At 42.0% G+C, this 16,571-nt stretch overlaps 1 pseudogene; it reads right to left on the minus strand.

Moving 5' to 3' along the window:
- Positions 1–6,684: 6,684 nt before the first annotated feature.
- LOC128596508 (keratin, type I cytoskeletal 18-like) overlaps positions 6,685–16,571 on the minus strand; it is a 34,367-nt pseudogene continuing 24,480 nt past the window's right edge.

Genomic DNA, 16,571 nt, shown 5'->3' on the forward strand with positions numbered 1-16,571 from the left:
ACAGCCTCGGTTCCCAAAGAAAACGGAAGGAAAACCAGCATTTTCAGCTGTTGTATACAGGCGAGACTCCCACTGGCATGTGGGACCAAAGGAGGCTAGTTACAGTCGCAGGTACCTCTAAACGCGAGGCTATTATTGGGGAAGGGTCACTAGTACATGATAACCGCCCTGGGGCAGGCAAGATGTCGTTTTTTTCCTGAAATTCATTTGTGCCTCTGGATGCCAAATAGTGAAGAACAGATTGGGTCTTGGTTCCAGTTAGGGATTGTTCACCGCCCTGGCGGAGGCCAACATGCTAGAGACCTCCCTTGTTCTGAGCCCCACCGCCAGGGCTCCCGTCCCGGTGGGAGGCCGCTTTGGGCAGTGCTCCACCCCAGGCCCCCACCCAGTGCTCATGAATATTTCATGAGGGGTGGAATCCTGGGAAGGTATTTCAGCGGAGCCTGGCGCCTGCTGGCTGCTTCTGCACAGGTCCCGCTGGCCTGACCGACGTGGAAGCAGCGGGTCACAGCCCTCAGTGTCAGTGTCCTGCAGTGCAGTCTTCCCACCATGGATTCCCCCAACTCATCGGGAACGTCTCTCCCAGCTGATGCCCGCAGGAAGAGGTTGGTTTTCAGCATGGCGTGTGCGCTCTCTCAGGAACAGAGCCCTCTGTGGCCTGTGGACCAAGGACAGAGCCAGGGGCACGCTGTCTTGGCAGGTGCACCCTGGCTTTGGTGGCCTGAGCTTCAGGCCTGGAACCTGCTCACCAAGGGCAACCCACCCTGAGCAATGGTGAGACTGGGCCCAGGGACCCCAGGCTGTCCAGGCCTGCATGTCCGTCTGGAGTTGTGTTGGCAACCCTTCCGCAGCCTACACCTGGCCAGTCTCTACCAGGGCAGGAGCAGACTCCATCCACTGGGATGCCCAGGTTATGGCCTCTAGGACCCCTCTGGGGAATCCAGGCCATGCTCCTGCCTGTTAGTCGTGCTCCTGTGGGTGCCGGAGATTCAGGCTCTGGCACCACCCTTTCTGGATCTGGACGCACAGGAGGAGGACCTGCTGGAACCAGAAATTCCCCTGGACCAGGAAGAATTTCAGGCTCTGCTGGACAAGCTGCAAGAGCTCTCTAGGGCCTTAGTATAAGAGGAGACAGGCATCCTCCACCCCGTCCCTGTCCCCACCCCCATGGCCACTACCCCAGTGACCTGCTGTCCCTGACCTGGTGGCCACCACTGTGTCAGAGGGATTAGAGTGTCAGAGCTCTGCTCCAACCAGACAAGATCATTGCTTGCACGTTCATCCACTCTTGGAACCTTCTTCCCAGACTCACAAATTGCTGTTTTGGCACTAGGGGACACAAGTAGGCCACGACCTGCCCATCTACACTCCCCAACCCCTTCCAACACCTCAGAGAGATGCCAGATGATTCAGTAAACCAGGAAAACCCAGACTCATTCCCAAAGCTGGTGTTTTTTTTTAATTGTTTTTTATTAAATCATAACTTTGTACATTGATGCATTTATGGGGTTCAGGGTATTGCTTTGATATACAATGTGAAGTGCTTACATTTAACTATGTAACACATCCATCACAATTATACTCATTTCTTAATAGTTTTGAAATCTACCATTGCATCATGCACATTAGGTGAGGTGCCCCCAAGTACCCTCCCTCCTCCCATATCTTCCATCCCTTCCCTTCCCCTCTGCCTACTCTTCCATTCTACTTTCTGGACTGTAGTTATATTTTGCCATTCGTATGAGTGTGTAGGTGGTTATATATTGATTTCATAGTATTATTGAGTACATTGGATACTTTTCTTGAGATACTTTACTAAGAAGAATATGTTCCAGCTCCATCCAGGTAAACATAAAAGATATGAATTCTCCATCTTTTTAATGGCTGCATAGTATTCCATGGTGTACATAAACCACAATTTGTTAATCCTTTCATGGATCCATGGGCACTTTCCATATCTTGGCTATTATGAATTGGGCTGCAATAAACATTCTGGTGCAGCGTGGCGCCTGTGGCTCAAAGGGGTAGGGTGCCAGTCCCATATGCTGGAGGTAATGTGTTCAAACCCAGTCCCAGCCAAAAACTGCAAAAACAAAACAAAACAAAACAAACAAAAAACAAAACAAAAAAGCATTCTGGTGCAAATGTCTTTCTTGTAAGATCATTTTTGATCATTTTGGTATATACCTAGTAGAGAAATTGCAGGATCAAACAGTAGGTCTACTTTTAGTTCCTTGAGGGTTCCCCCAACTTCTTTCCAAAAAGATCGTATTAGCTTGCATTCCTACCAGCAGTGTAGAAGCGTTCCCTTCTCTATGCATCCACGCCAACATCTGTAGTTTTGGGATTTTGTGATGTGGGCTAATCTTACTGGAGGTAGATGTATCTCAAAGTGGTTTTGATTTGCATTTCTGTGATGATTAAGGATGATGAGAAATTTTTCATGTGTTTGTAGGCCATGTGCCTGTCTTCATTACAAAAGTTTCTGTTCAAGTCTCTTGCCCATATAGAAATAGGGTTATTTATTCTTTTCTTATTGATTAGTTCGAGTTCTCTGTAGATTCTAGTTATCAGACCTTTGTCAGAAGCATAACCTGCAAAAATCTTCTCCCATTCAGAAGGTTGTCTGTTTACTTTACTTACTGTGCTCTTATCTGTGCAAAAGCTTTTTAGTTAGATCAGATCCCAGTAATGTATTTTTGGTGTTGCTTTAATTTTGCCTCGGGAGTCCTCCTCATAATATATTCTCCCAGGCCAATTTCTTCAAGTGTTTTCCCTGCACCCTCTTCTAGCGTTTTTATAGTTTCATGTCTTAAGTTTAAATCTTTTATCCAGTGAGAATCAATTTTTGTTAATGGTGAAAGGTGGGGGTCCAGTTTCAGTCTTCTACAGGTTGCCAGCCAGTTCACCCAGCACCACTTTTTAACTAAGGGTTCTTTCCCCCACTGAATATTTTTGATAGGCTTGTTGAAGATTGAATGGCAATAAGTAGCTGGGTTCACCTCTTGGTTCTCTATTTCCATAAATCTACTGCTCTGTTTTTGTGCCAGTACCATGCTGTTTTGATCACTATAGATTTATGGTATAGCCTGAAGTCTGGTAATGTGATACCTCCTGATTTGTTCTTATTTCTGAGTAATGTATTTGCTATTCGAGGTTTTTTCTGATTCCATATAAAAGGAAGTACTATTTTTTCAAGTTCTTTAAAGTATGACAATGGTGCTTTAATAGGGATTGTATTAAATCTGTAGATTGCTTTGGGTAGTATGGACATTTTAACAATGTTGATTCTTCCCACCCATGAGCATGGTAGTTTTTCCATTTGTTAACATTTCCAGCTATTTCTTTTCCCAGAGTTTCATAGTTCTCCTTATAGAGATCTTTCACATCCTTTGTTAGGTAAATTCCCAGATATTTCATCTTCTTTGGCACTATTGTAAAAGGAATAGAGCCCTTGATTGTTTTTTCAGGTCGACTATTGTGGCGTAGATAAAAGCTACTGACTTGTAAGTATTGATTTTGTATCCTGAGATGCTGCTGTATTCTTTGATCACTTCTAAGAGCTTTGAAGTTGAGTCCCTGGGATTTTCCAGGTATAGGATCATGTCATCAGCGAAGAGTGAGAGTTTGATCTCCTCTAACCCTATTTGGATACCCTTGATCACCTTCTCTTGCCTGATTGCGATGGCTAAGACTTCCATTATTATGTTGAATAGCAATGGAGACAGTGGGCATCCTTGCCTCGTTCCTGATCTGAGTGGAAATGGTTTCAATTTTACTCCATTCAATATGATATTGGCAAGCCCCGGTGGGTTTGCTGTAGATGGCTTCTATTAGTTTAAGAAATGTCCTTTCTATGCCTATTTTCTTAAGAATTCTGATCATGAAAGGATGCTGGATATTATCAAAGCTTTTTCTGTGTCAATTCAGAGAATCATATGGTCTTTGTTTTTTATTTTATTGATGTGATATATTATAGTTATAGATTTGTGTATGTTGAACCAACCCTGTAACCCTGGAAATAAAACCAACTTGATCTGGTGTATGACTTTTTTGATGTGTTGTTGAATTCTTTTGCTAAGATCTTATTGATTATTTTTGCATCAATATTCATTAATGATATTGGTCTATAATTTTCTTTTTTTGTTGGATCCTTTCCTGATTTGGGGATCAGGGTGATATTTGCTTCATAGAATGTGTTGAGAAGTATTCCTTCTTTTTCTATGCTTTGGAAAACCTTGTATAATATAGGTACTAGTTCCTCTTGAGAGGTTTGATAGAATTCTGTGTGAAGCCATCTGGTCCCGGACTTTTATTTTCAGGGAGATTTTGTATTGTTGATGCTATTTCAGTGCTTGATATAGGTCTATTCAAGGTTTCTAATTCTTTCTGGTTGAGTCTAGAAAGGTGGTATGCTTCCAGGTATTGGTCCATTTCCTTTAGACTTTCATATTTCTGGTAATAGAGATTTTTGTAGTAATCATTAAGGATTTTTTGAATCTCTGAAGTGTCTGTTGTTATTTCTCCTTTATCATTTCTGATAGATAATATTAGAGATTTTACTTTCCTATTTCTGGTTAGATTGGCCAAAGGTTTATCAATTTTTTTAAACTTTTCAAAAAACCAACTTTTTGTTTCATTGATGTTCTGAATGATTCTTTTGTTTTCAATTTGATTTAATTCTGTCCCAATTTTGGTTATTTCTTTTCTTCCGCTGGGTTTGGGGTTATAATATTCTTCCTTTCCAGTTGCTTGAGATGATCCATTAAGTTGTTGGCTTCCTCTCTTTCTGTTTTCTTGATGAAGAAATGCTATAAATTCCAATGCTATAAATTTCCCTCTTAGGAGTGCCTTTGCAGTATCCCACAGGTTTTGATAATTTGTATCTTCATTATTATTTTGTTCCAAAAATTTGGTGATTTCCTCCTTAATCTGATCTTTGACCCAGCTATCATTCAGCCTAAAATTATTTAGGTTCCATGACTTTGAGTATGAAGATACCCATTGCTGCTGAGTTCAACTTTTATTCCATGGTGATCCAAGAAGATAGAAGGAATAATTTCTACACTTTTAAATGCTGAGGTTAGACTTGTGTCCTAGGATATGATCTATTTTGGAGGAAGACCCGTGGGCTGATGAGAAGAATGTATATTCAACATCCTATTTTCAAGACTTGGAAAAAATGGATTCTGTGTTTTGTGGAACCAGAAAAAAAAAAAAACATGTAGCTAAGACAGTTCTTAGTAATAAAAACAAATCTGGGGGTATCTCCATACCAGATTTTAGGCTGTACTACAAGGCCATAGTGATCAAGACACCATGGTACTGGCACAAAAATAGACATAGACATTTGGAATCAAACAGAAAACTAGGACATGAAACCAGCAACTTACATCCACCTAATCTTTGATAAACCTAACGAAAGTGTCCACTGGGGGAAAAGACTCCCTATTTAATAAATGGTGCTGGGAGAATTGGATATCCACATGTAAAAGACTGAAACTGTACCAACACATTTCTCCATTCACAAAAATTGATTCAAGGTGGATAAAGGACATAAATCTAAGGCATGAAACAATAAAAATCCTCAAAGAAAGAATACGAAAAACACTAGAAGATATTGGCCTGGGGAAAGACTTTATGAAGAAGACTGCCATGGCAATAGCAACAACAGCAACAATAAAAGATGGGATTTAATTAAATTGAAAAGCTTCTCTATAGCCAAGGAGATAACAATCAAATCAAACAGACAACCTACTCAATGGGAAATAATATTTGCATATTTGCAGAACTTCAATTAATCCACAAGAAAAAAACCCAACAATCCCATACACCAATGGGAAAGAGAGATGAACAGAACCTTCTCTAAAGAAGACAGATGAATGGCCAGCAAACACATGAAAAAATGCTCATCATCCCTAATTATTAGAGAAATGTAAATCCAAACCACCCTGAGATATCATCTAACCCCAGCGAGAATGGCCTATGTCACAAAATCTCAAAGCTGCAGATGCTGGTGCAGATGTGGAGAGAAAGGAACACTTTTACACTACTGGTGGGACTGCAAACTAATACAACCTTTTTGGAAGGAAGTAATGGAGAACACTTAAAGAACTCAGGCTAGACCTCCCATTTGATTCTGCAATCCTATTAGTGGGCATCTATCCAGAAGGAAGAAAAGCCTTTTATTATAAAGATACTTGCACTAGGCTGTTTACTGCAGCCCAATTTACAATCGCTAAAATGTGGAAACAGCCTAAATGCCCTTCAACCCAGGAATGGATTGGCAAGCTGTGGTATATGTATACCATGGAATATTATTCAGCTACTTAAAAAAATGAAGATTTTGCAGCATTTGTGCTAACCTTGATGGAGGTGGAACACATTATCCTTAGTGAAGCATCACAGGAATGGATAAGTATGAATCCTATGCATTTAACTTTGATATGAGGACAATTAATGACAATTAATGACATGGTAGGTCATGGGGGAAGGGGTGAACAGACAGAGAAGGAGGGAGAGGGTGAGGGTAAGGAAAAGAAAAAAAAGAAGAAAGAAAATAGTGATTAATTCTCATATAAGTTGGATTTGATTTTGACTCAAGTACATTATTTAAACATTAATTTTTTTCCAGTGACCTCTGAACTCTTTATTGGTATAATAAGGGCACGCTGCTCTACTGCCTCAGTGTCTCAGAACTTTGGTGTCGTTGGTCTCAGACTTTGCCGTCTACTATCCTGCAGGTGGTGGTCTTTTGGATGGTTTGCGGGAGTTGCTGCTTTCCAGGGCATCACCAAGGTTGAAATCCTCTCTGTCTTCCAGTAGGCAGTGATAGACAGCAATCTCAGCCTCTAGCTTGACCTTGATGTTCAGCTGTGCCTCATACTCCTGGGCCTGGTGCTGCCCCTCTGCCCGGGTCTGTGCCAGCTCTGACTCCAAATGCAGCAGGACCCCATTGAGTTGCTCCATCTGCATCGTGTGGCAGGCTGTCCTCCAACCTGGACTTCTGGTTTCTCATGGAGTCCAATTCAATCTCCAAGGACTGGACTGTACACATCAGCTCTGTGAGCATTGTCTTAGCAGTTCCAACATCAGCAGACTGTGAGGTGACCACTGAGGTGCTCTCCTCAATCTGCTGGGACCAGGCCTTGGCCAGCTCTTCTTGGTTCTTCTAAGCCAGCTCGTCATACTGGGCCAGCATGTCTGCTATGATCTTGCTCAGGTCCTGGGATTTGGGAGCATCTACTACCACAGTCAACCCAGAGCTGGAAACCTGGGCTTGTAGGATTTTACCTCCTCCTCATGGTTCTTCTTCATGAAGAGCAGCTCCTACTTGAGAGCCTCGATCTCTGACTCCAGCTTCAGTTGAGTGATATTGGTGTCATCAATGATGTTGTGGAGCCCATGGATGTCACTGTCTACAGATTGGCTCATGGCCAGTTCTGTCTCATACTTGACTCTAAAGTCATCAGCAGCAAGATGGGCATTGTCAATCTGCAGAATGATGTAGGCATTGTCCACAGAATTTGCAAAAATCTGAGCCCTCTGGTCCTTGATGATCTTGAAGTAATGCGCCCAGTCTCTGACCTGGGGCCCCTTCTTCTCCAGGTGTTCCCGGATTTTGCTCTCCAGCCTCCAATTATGGATCTCCAGTTTCCTTACTCTGTCCAGGTAGGAGGCCAGGTGGTCATTCAGTTCTTGCATGGTCTCTTTCTGGTCTGGATATCCCCTATTCCTGCTAGACCCCTGGCCATCCCCATGGCCAGGCCCCCGGACCCCCAGCTGCCCCAGAAGCTGGTGGAGCAGGACACAGAGATCCAGGAGCCCAAGCCCCCGGTGCCTGCATAGACGCAGGCTATGCTGCTGGCTGGCCGGACACTGTAGTTGGGAGCCTGGACTGAGCCCAGGGACCGGTAATTGTTAAAGAAAGTGGTGGAACAAGTAGTGAAGGATATAATGTCTGAAGAGAAAAGGACAAGACTCGGGCAAGAAAACATTAATTTTTACTTCAACTTGTAAATGTGTTGTTTAGGATACAGAATACTGTATCATCATTTATAAGTGAATTATGTTTGTAATTTCCCCTTTACAACAATATATTTTTTTCTAGTTTTATTATCAGGTGTATACAGATTCAGTAGAATGTTTTTGAAGCATTTCTTCTTTTTCTATTGTCTATAAGATTTGGCATGATCTGTTTTTTGAAATTATCTTTTATTTTTATTTATAAATATTAGTTGTTATTCTTTGATACTTTGGGAAAAAATAATAAGAAGTTAATTGATGACTCCATACTGAACCTCAGAGTCAAAGCATTCTATAATAGACATACTCTTATTTGACAATGTGAATGTTACTTTCTTCGCATTACTGTTATTATTATTGCTTAACACTTCGTTGCAGCAATCGTCTGATTTCTTTTCTGAATGTATTTGTCTTTATTCATTCTTTGCAAGGTTTTTGTTTCTGGTCCCTATCTTAAACATTGTTACTATTGGTAAATTTTAAGCCTTTTCAATTTTGTGAAGGCAAAAAGTGGAAGCCTAATGAACACATGTATATGTGAAAAAAAAAAGAATGTATATTCAGTTTTATTAGGGTGAAATGTTCTATAGAGGTCTGTAAAGTTCATTTGTTCTAGGGTCAGGTTTAAGTCTAATATTTCTTTGTTTAGTTTCTTCTTGGAGGATCTATCCAAAACTGTCAAAGGGGTGTTAAAATCCTTAACTATTATAGTGCAGGAAGATGTCAAGTTGTTCACATTCATTAGGGTCTGCTTTATGAATTGAGGAGCATTCTGGTAGGGTGCATAAATGTTAATTATCAAAATCTCTACATGTTGGGTATTTCCCTTGACAAATATGTAGTGACCTTCCTTATCTTTCTTTATCTTTGTTGATTTAAATTCAATTGTATCTGCTACTAAAATTGCAACCCTGCTTTTTTTCTGGTTTCCATTTGCCTGTAATATACAAGTCCATCCCTTCACCCTGAGTCTATTTTTATCCTTAAAAGTAAGGTGAGAGTCTTATATACAGCAGATATCTGGTCTGAGTTTATGTATCCAATCAGCCAGCCTGTGCCTCTTTAGAGGACAATTTAAACCATTCACATTAATCGAGAGAGTTGAAAAGCCTGGTTGTGTTTTGGGTGTCAAGATTTTCGAATGTCCAGTGGATATTTTTATTCCTTTCACAACTGTGGAAGTTGGGTTTTGTTCAAAAATTTCTGGGTGAGTTTACTTTGGAGGTAGAGCATTATGCTGGTCGTTGTGGAGGATGGGTCTGAGAATATCCTGGAGAGCTGGTTTCGTTATGGTAAATTTCTTCAACATGTCTATGTCATTAAAGTATTTGATTTCTCCATCACAAATGAAACTCAGTTTAGCTGGATACAGGATCCTGGGCTGGAAGTTGTTTTGTTTTAGGAGACTGAAGGTCAATGACCATCTTTTGGCTTGAAACGTTTCAGCTGAGAGATCTGCAGTCATTCTGATATTTCTCCCTTTGTAGGTAATGCTTTTCTAAAGTCTGGCTGCCTGCAGAATTTTCCCCTTCGTCTTAACTTTGGCAAAGTTAATCACAAGGTGTCTAGGAGATGCTTTATTTGGATTTAGTCTTGTTGGAGTTCTGAAACTGTCTGCTATCTGAACTTCTATATCGTTTGCAATACTTGGGAAATTCTCCTCCAAAATCTCTTGGAGTAGAGCATCTGTACCTTTAGGACCATCCTCTTCTCCTATGGGAATTCCTATAAGATGGATATTTGATCTTTTGAAGTGATCCCACAACTTTCTCAGGGAATGATGTGTTTTTGCTGTCCATTTGTCTCCCTCTTTTTTTTTTTGCAATTTTTGGCTGGGGCTGGGTTTGAACGCGCCACCTCGGGCATATGAGGCCAGTGCCCTACTCCTTTGAGCCAGAGGCACTGCCCTTGTCTGCCTCTTTGAGTGGGAATGTTCAAAAGCTTTGTCTTCAGTTTCAGAAATCCTTTCTTCTGCCTGGGCAACTCTGTTACTGAAGGATTCTGTGGTATTTTGGAGCTCCTCAACTAACTTTTTTGTTTCCTTGAGCCCTGTTATCTCTTTTCTCATTATGTCTGTATTTTTGGTGACTTGGGCTTTGAATTCATTAATTTCTTGAGACAACTTTAGAACTACTCTTTGGAATTCAATTTCTATCTTTTCTTCCATTCTATTGTTCTTATTTGTAATCCATATTCTGAATTTGATTTCTGACATTGCTGCCATTTGTCTATGCGTGGCATCTTCGGTTGTAACTCCTTTGTCATTTCTTGGGTGGGGGTTGATCTACTCTGGTTATTCATGTTGGCAGGGTTCTTCTTTTGGTCTGCACCGTGTTTATTTTCCACCATTTTGTTGTTATCACTGGTAGGGTGAGATTGAATTGGGGTTCCCAGGTAGTAGAGATAGCCCCTTACCAAAGCACTAGGCTTTGTAATTGTGGCTTATCTCCTACAACCTTACAAAGACCCATTTTAGAGTTTTAGCTAGAGACTCTGAGGACCTACTTGGTGAGCTAGCACAAGCTAGCTCTATTTTGATATCAGGCAACCTTTACCCTATCCTAAGAAACCACAGTATTAGGTTTAAATATAGACTGTGAAGATATACAAAGAGCTGTGGCATACAGTCCCCACCCTTCTTTTTTTTTCTGCTACAGAATTTCGAAGGTCAACCTGAGTATGTCCCTGAGTGGACAGCCCCAGACACAGGTTCCAAACAAATTGTCTCAGGCAGTGCAAACCCTACCCAACAGAGAGGGATTCAAGGGTCTCCAACAGCACAATTGGAGCCAGGGATCCACAGTCCTGCCCACCAGACTCAGTCCACACTGTTGTCCGCTTCTCTGTTCACAGGCCCAGCTGCAGCCAGGGGCCATCCCCCTACCCACCAGTTTCAGTCCACATCCATCTAGCCTCTGCTTGCCAGACCAGTTGGAGTCAGGGAACCATGCCCCCACCTGCCAGTCTCAGTCCACTGCCTGGCAAGCCTCTGTTGGAGTCAGGGCACTGGGCCCGTCCTCTGGTCTCAGTTCACACACAGCTAGCCTCTGCTTGCCAGAACAGTTGGAGTCAGGGAACCATGTCCCCACCTGCCAGTCTCAGTCCACCTCCTGGCAAGTTCACAGGCTCTGTTGGAGTCAGGGCATCAGGCCTCACCCTCCAGTCTCAGTCCACACACAGCTAGCCTCTGCTTGCCAGGACCAGCTGGATTCTGGGGACCACCCCATGCTTGCCAGTCTTATTCCACTGCCAGGCAAGCTTCTGTTTGCAGGCTCTGTTAGGGTCATGGCACCACACTCCACCTACAAGTATCAGTGCTCACCTGGTAAGCCTCTGCTCACCAGCCCAACTGGATATAGTGAATCATGCCCTGGTCCTCAGGTCTTGGTTCATACCCAGTAAGCCACTGCTTGAGGGTTCTGTTGGAATCAGGGGACCACACCCTTGCTCTCTGGTCACAACCCACACCTATCAAGTCTCTGCTCCCAGGCCCAGCAGGGGTTGGAGACCAGCCCTGTCTACCAAACTTAGTTCACACAGGGCAACCACTCTTCTGCTCTAGGTGCCATCAGAGCTGGGGGTTCTGTGCCCCATGTGCCAGACATAGCCTGAACTGAGGGTCAACACAACCACTGGCCAAGCATAGTCATAACCAGGGGACTGCTCCTCCTCCCTCTGAGTGTCCTTTTCTTCCCACATCCTCTTTCTTCCCTGTTAGTCACAGATTCTGTCCTGATGGTTGGCGGTCCACACTATGCCCAATTCTCTCAGGACAAGACCAAAAACACTGTGCTCTACAGGGGGCAGAACTTCAGACTGCCATGTGAGGGGGAAAGGGTGGACTGGGAGTTTGGACTTGTGGGGGAAAATATATGTTCGATTTTATGCCTGGCAGGGTAGTGTCTAGGTTCATAAGTGGGACCTTCCTGGAGAAAGAGACCTGGAGTTTAGCCGCTTTCTCCAACAGGTAAAATGAGAGGTCTTTTGTTCCCTGCTCATTCACAGATAGCCTGCGGCAGGCTCCCTGCTTGGGAGAGGAGTCTCCTGTCCTCTAGTAGATAGGCTTTGTACCTGTAATTTGTTTTCTTGAATGTTCTTCCTTGGAGTTATAGGTTGCCAAACTTCTTTCTTGGCTCAGCTCCCCATCTTTGGCTTCATAAAGTACAATTCCATCCAGTTTTTCTTCCTGTGCTCAGGAGCCTCTGCTGAGGGTTACTAGCAGCCAGCCATTTTCCCAGAATTCCCAAAGCTGGCACGTTTAAGCAGAAAATGTCCTTTTGGGTGGCTGTGCCTTGGGAAAGGCCATCCATAGGGATTGAACAGATAGGAGGATATGGACTGAAGCCAGTTGTGCTAGGGTAGAGCTCACCACAGGGAGGTTCTGAAGCCTCAGGCTCTGGGCAAAGAGGGAGACCATTCCCCTCCAGGTCACTCTGAGAGCAGGTCTCAGACCCGGAGGCTGGACCCACTGACCATGAATGTGACCTGTCCCAGATACCTGTGAGACCTGTGAGGCCAGAAGGAGGCCCTCTCCAGGCTTACACCTTCTGTGGCCACATTGAGCACTTAGGGTGGGGCCAGACATAGTCTAAGTGGTGGTGGCAGTGAGTGTTTGTTGGGGGTGTGGTTACTATAGGGGTTGGGGCAGGTAACCAGGTAACCTGGTAACCCAGGGAGCCTCTGGTGCATGGACCAATGCTATAGACTCCTCAGCACTGGGTAACACAGGAATTGCAGGAAGGAAAGGGCCAAACAACTCATTTTCTGAAATGGTCCACAACTCCATTCAAGGGCTGCTTCCCTGGTGGGCTGGTGGTTCCATAATATAATAATACTATATTCATACCCCACCCTTTTTAGATATGTCTAGATACACAAATATTTGCCTTTGTGTTATATTTGCCACTAGTATTCAGCATAGTCACATGCCATACAGGTTTATAGGCCAGAGGCCATGTGCTACATCATGTAGCCCAAGCATGTGGAAGGTTGTATAATGTACACGTATAATGCAATTTTATAGTTCCAAATACGAAATCCAACCCATCCATAAACAAAAGGGGATGGATTAAAAATTAGAAGTAACATTAGAAGTTAATAAGCTGGGCGGAATCTGTGGTCAAGTGGGTCCAGCCTCCGGGCGCCGGCCCCATATGCCGGAGGTGGCAGGTTCAAACACAGCCCCGGCCAAAAAAAAAAGAAGTTAATAAGCTATTTCTTTGTTTGCTTTGCCAACATCAAGAATTTCTGTGTACAAATGTGGGACTAAAAAAAAAAGGAATTTCTGTGGATAAACTGCTTTTTATTTTTATTTATTTATTTATTTTTTATTAAATCATAGCTGTGTACATTAATGTGATCATGGGACACCATACACTAGTTTCATAGAGCGCTTGACACATTTTCATCATACTGATTAACATAGCCTTCCTGGCATTTTCTTAGTTATTGTGCTAAGACATTTACATTCCACATTTACTAAGTTTCACATATACCCTTGTAAGGTGCACTGCAGGTGTAATCCCACCAATCTCCCTCCCTCTGCCCACCTCCTCCCTCCCCTCCCTTTACCCTTTCCACCTATTCTTAGGTTGTAACTGGGTTATAGCTTTCATGTGAAAACCACAAATTAGTTTCATAGTAGGGCTGAGTACTATGCCCTACTCAGCCATCAAAACAGCATGGTACTGGTGCATTTTACAAGGGTATATGTGAAACTTGGTAAACGGTCTGTGAAGCTAGTGAATGATGCCCCATGATCATATCAATGTACACAGCTATGATTTAATAAAATTAAATAAAAAAAAACAGCATGGTACTGGCACAAAAACAGAGAAGTAGATGTCTGGAACAGAATAGAGAACCAAGAGATGAATCCAGCTACTTACCATTATTTAATCTTTGACAAGGCAATTAAAAACATTCAGTGGGGAAAAGAATGTTTGGATACTTTTTCTTTCTTTTTTTTATTAAATTATAGCTGTGTACACTGATATAATCATGGGGCATCATTCACTAGCTTCACAGGCCATTTACCAAGTTTCACATATACCCTTGTAAGATGCACCGCTGGTGTAATCCCACCAATCCCCTTCCCTCTACCCACCTCCCCCCGCCCTCCCCTCCCTTTCCCCCTTCCCCCTATTCTTAGGTTGTAACTGGGTTATAGCTTTCATGTGAAAACCCTAAATTAGTTTCATAGTAGGGCTGAGTACATTGGGTACTTTTTCTTCCATTCTTGAGATACTTTACTAAGAAGAATATGTTCCAGCTCCATCCATGTAAACATGAAAGAGGTAAAGTCTCCATCTTTCTTTAAGGATGCATAATATTCCATGGTGTACATATACCACAATTTATTAATCCATTTGTGGATCGATGGGCACTTGGGCTTCTTCCATGACTTAGCAATTATAAATTGGGCTGCAATAAACATTTTGATACAAATATATTTGTTATGATGTGCTTTTTGGTCTTCTGGGTATATGCCCAGTAGAGGGATTACAGGATTGAATGGCAGATCTATTTTGAGATCTCTAAGTGTTCTCCATATCTCTTTCCAAAAGGAATGTATTAATTTGCATTCCCACCAGCAGTGCAAAAGTGTTCCCTTTTCTCCACATCCACGCCAACATCTCTGGTCTTGAGATTTTGTGATATAGGCTAGTCTCACTGGAGTTAGATGATATCTCAAAGTAGTTTTGATTTGATTTCTCTGATGATTAAAGATGATGAGCATTTTTTCATATGTCTGTAGGCCGCATGCCTGTCTTCTTCAGAGAAGTTTCTCTTCAAATCCCTTGCCCAGCCTGCGATGGGATCACTTGTTCTTTTCTTGCTTATACGTTTGAGTTCTCTGTGGATTGGTTATTAAACCTTTGTCGGAGACATAACCTGCAAATATCTTCTCCCATTCTGAGGGCTGTCTGCTTGCTTTACTTACTGTGTTCTTGGCTGTGCAGAAGCTTTTCAGTTTGATCAGGTCCCAGTAGCGTATTTTTTAAGCTGCTTCAATTGCCCGGGGGGTCCTCCTCATAAAATACTCCCCCAGACCGATTTCTTCAAGGGTTTTCCCTGCACTCTCTTCTAGTATTTTTATAGTTTCATGTCTTAAGTTTAAATCTTTAGTGGAGTGAGAGTCTATCTCAGTTAATGGTGAAAGGTGTGGGTCCAGTTTCAGTCTTCCACAGGTTGCCAGCCAGTTCACCCAGCACCATTTGTTAAATAGGGAATCTTTTCCCCACTGAATGTTTTTAATTGGCTTGTCAAAGATTAAATAATGGTAAGTAGCTGGATTCATCTCTTGGTGCTCTACTCTGTTCCAGAGATCTACTTCTCTGTTTTTGTGCCAGTACCATGCTGTTTGGATCACTATTGATTTGTAGTATAGTCTGAGGTCTGGTAGCATGATTCCTCCTGCTTTGTTTTTATTTCTGAGTAATGTCTTGGCTATTCGAGGTTTTTTCTGATTCCATATAAAATGAAGTGTTGTTTTTTCAAGATCTTTAATGTATGACAGTGGAGCTTTAACAGGGATTGCGTTAAAATTATATATTGTTTGGGTAGTATGGACATTTTAACAATGTTTATTGTTCCCAGCCATGAGCATGGTATGTTTTTCCATTTGTTAACATTTTCTGCTATTTCTTTTCTTAGAGTTTCTCTTTATAGAGATCTTTTATGTCTTTTGTTAGATAAACTCCCAAATATTTCATCTTCTTTGGCACTACTGTGAATGGAATAGAGTCCTTAACTGATTTTTCAACTTGACTATTGTTGGTATATATAAAGGCTACCGATTTATGAACGTTGATTTTCTAACGTGAGACATTGCTGTATTCTTTGATCACTTCTAAGAGTTTTGTGGTAGAATCTCTGGTGTTTTCCAGATATAAAATCATATCATCTGCAAAGAGCGACAGTTTGATCTCTTCTGACCCTATATGGATACCCCTGATAGCCTTTTCTTCTCTAATTGCAATGGCTAAAACTTCTATTACAATGTTAAAGAGCAGTGGAGACAATGGGCAGCCTTGTCTGGTTCCTGATCTAAGTGGAAATGGTTTCAATTTAACTCCATTCAATATGATATTGGCTGTGGGTTTGCTGTAGACAGCCTCTATCAGTTTAAGAAATGTCCCTTCTATACCACTTTTCTTAAGTGTTCTGATTATGAAAGGATGCTGGTGATATTATCAAAAGCTTTTTCTGCATTGATTGAGAGAATCATGTGGTCTTTGTTTTTTAATTTGTTTATGTGCTGAATTATACTTATAGATTTATGTATATTGAACCAGCCTTGAGACCCTGGGATAAAACCGACTTGGTCATGATGTATAATTTGTTTGATGTGTTGCTGGATTCTGTTTGTTAGGATCTTGTTGAATATTTTTGCATCTATATTCATTAGTGTTATTGGTCTATAATTTTCTTTTCTTGTTGGGTCTTTTCCTGGTTTGGGGATCAGGGTGATGTTTGCTTCATAGAACGTGTTGGGTAGTCTTCCTTCTTTTTCTACTTTTTGGAACAGGTTGAGTAATATAGGT

The sequence above is a fragment of the Nycticebus coucang genome, chromosome 10, assembly GCF_027406575.1.
Source record: "Nycticebus coucang isolate mNycCou1 chromosome 10, mNycCou1.pri, whole genome shotgun sequence".
In the NCBI taxonomy this organism is placed as follows: Eukaryota; Metazoa; Chordata; class Mammalia; order Primates; family Lorisidae; genus Nycticebus; species Nycticebus coucang.